Genomic DNA, 2329 nt, shown 5'->3' with positions numbered 1-2329 from the left:
CGCTCCCGGCCACCGCACCGCAGCCTCGACCTGCTGGGCTCTGGCGATACTTCCGCCTCAGCCTTCCGAGTAGCCGGAATTACAGGCGCACGCTACCACGCCCGGCTGATTTTTTGATTTATTGTAGAGATGAGGTCTCGCTGCCCAGGCGGGTCTCGAACCCGCGGGCTCAGGCAACCCACTCACCTCAGCCTCCCAAAGGCGCGGGATTACAGGCTGAGCCACCAAGCCCGGCTAGCATGGGAGTTTTGACCTGCTCCGTTTCCGACCTGGGCCAGTTCACCCCTCCTTAGGCAACCTGGTGGTCCCCCGCTCCCGGGAGGTCACCATATTGATGCCGAACTTAGTGCGGACACCCGATCGGCATAGCGCACAGCAGTCCAGAACTCCTGGACTCAAGCGATCCTCCAGCCTCAGCCTCCCCGGTAGCTGGGACTACAGGCATGCGCCACCACACCCAGCTAGCTCAGTCGGTAGAGCATCAGACTTTTAATCTGAGGGTCCAGGGTTCAGGTCCCTGTTCGGGCGCCACCTGTCCAGACCATCCGGAGTTAATGGGGTACCTGAAAGAGGGAGTGGAGACTAAAAGGAATACAAGACTCCTTTAGCTGCAAAGGGAGGGCACCAGGGCTAGTCCTCGAGTGATCCCGTTTCTCTTTATTCCAAAGTTTATATACAAGCACATTGCAATCAGGCATTCAGACTTCCTCAATCTTCAACATTAAACTTCCCCTCTATCAAGAAGTGTCTGTACCCAGACTCAGACTATTTTGTCAACATTTCATATTAGTTTTGTCCTTGACCAGCACTTTCTGTACTTTGAAAGACACATACTATTCTTATCTGGACTCTGCTTTTCTAGGTAGACAGTTTCATGCTTTAACTATTTAGTCCCCAACACATTGTGTGACTTCTGAGGTCTGATTTTTTCAGATGTAAACAAATCAAACAACCCCCCCAAAATGGGAAACTCAAGCACGTGTGCACACATAAACATGCACACACACACTCACACACACACCCAACACAAAACAAAAGGAGAAGAAAAAATTGAGTAAAAAGGGTGAATGCAGATTGAAACCTCACACATACATTCACACACACATTAAACTAAAAAAAAGAGAACAAGAAAAGAAACTGAAAGATGAACACTCAAATATTCATATACACACATTAGCAGAAAACAATAGGAAAAAGAAAGAAATGAATAAAGAAAAAGAGAGAAAAAAGGAAGGAGTACAAACCAAACCCTTACACACACATTAATGCCCAATGAAAAAAGAAAAAAATAAGTAAATTAAAAAAAATCCTGCATACTAAGGGTTCTCTTGTGGCAGGTCCTGTAATTGTTCCTCTCAGCTGCTCAAAGGTAAGCCCCTCTGCTGTTTTCTGTGGGGTTGTGGTCTAAATCACAGCCTCCCCAGTGAAGGAGGAGGGAGTGGTAAGGGTGGATGGGGCTTCAGTCCTTCCCTCACACTCTCGTTTGATCAGGGGTATCCTTCCAATGGGGAGTAGTGGGATAGCCTCCTCCCCAGGTACTGGTAGGGGCACCCCAGGCAGTGTTATGCCTTAGAGTCCTCTTATCATGGTCACCATCCTGGTTCCACGTATGTTCATCCCTCTCAGTCATGCTCCTGTCATGTGGGTCTGACATTCAAAAGATTGCTGGGAAGCAAGGGGTTGGGTCACTTGTCTCTTTGGGGAGTTACTTATCTCTTTGGAGGGTCTTTGTCATCCTTTTCTGGTAGCACTCTTTGTCTCACAGCTGAATCTGGGTAATGGGTGGAGCCCCTGAGACTCAGTACTAGTCTTGTGCCTCCAGAGTTTTTGCTTTCAGAATCTTCCCTTTGGGTCACAACCCCTGAGTAATTAACCCAGCATTCACAGAGATAGGGTCTGTCACTCCATGGTGAGCAAGCTGGAACACTTCCCTGTCCAGTGTTTAAGATGGTGGCAAGGTGCCTATTTCATCTTCTACAGTGGAACTCTACCTCTGGCTCTCTCACTGTGCTCCTTTCACAGCTCTTGTTGCCATTGTCTGGTCAGGTGCTGTAGGAATGAGGCAGAGCCTGGAGTCAGCAGTCACCCCTGGCAGTTTCTTCTTGGGAAGGGGTTTGCTTATTTTCAAAAATGGCACTGGGCTTCTGCATCCTGTGAAGTGCTATGGACCAAGTAGAGCAGCTGTGGCACCAGCCACTTCTCCAGGAGAGCTCTGGTCACTTGCTCCCAAGTCCTGGCTTGGTTAGCCAGTCACACGTCCACTTACAGATGTCTATGCAAAATCGTCCATACATTCACTCAATAACATGGCGACTCACATAGTTCAACA

The 2329-nt window shown here is 48.6% G+C and overlaps 1 non-coding gene across 1 annotated transcript; it reads left to right on the top strand.

Annotated features, from left to right (window-relative positions):
- The first annotated feature begins 455 nt into the window (after nt 1-455).
- On the top strand, nt 456-528 carry TRNAK-UUU. The gene has a single exon. It is a non-coding gene; the product is annotated as a tRNA-Lys (tRNA).
- The last annotated feature ends 1801 nt before the right edge of the window (nt 529-2329 follow it).

Source organism: Carlito syrichta, unplaced genomic scaffold (assembly GCF_000164805.1).
Source record: "Carlito syrichta isolate Samal-C Ts95f unplaced genomic scaffold, Tarsius_syrichta-2.0.1 Scaffold288489, whole genome shotgun sequence".
Taxonomy (NCBI): Eukaryota; Metazoa; Chordata; class Mammalia; order Primates; family Tarsiidae; genus Carlito; species Carlito syrichta.
The sequence above is the reverse complement of the archived record's forward strand: the minus strand, read 5'-3'. Positions and strand labels throughout refer to the sequence as shown.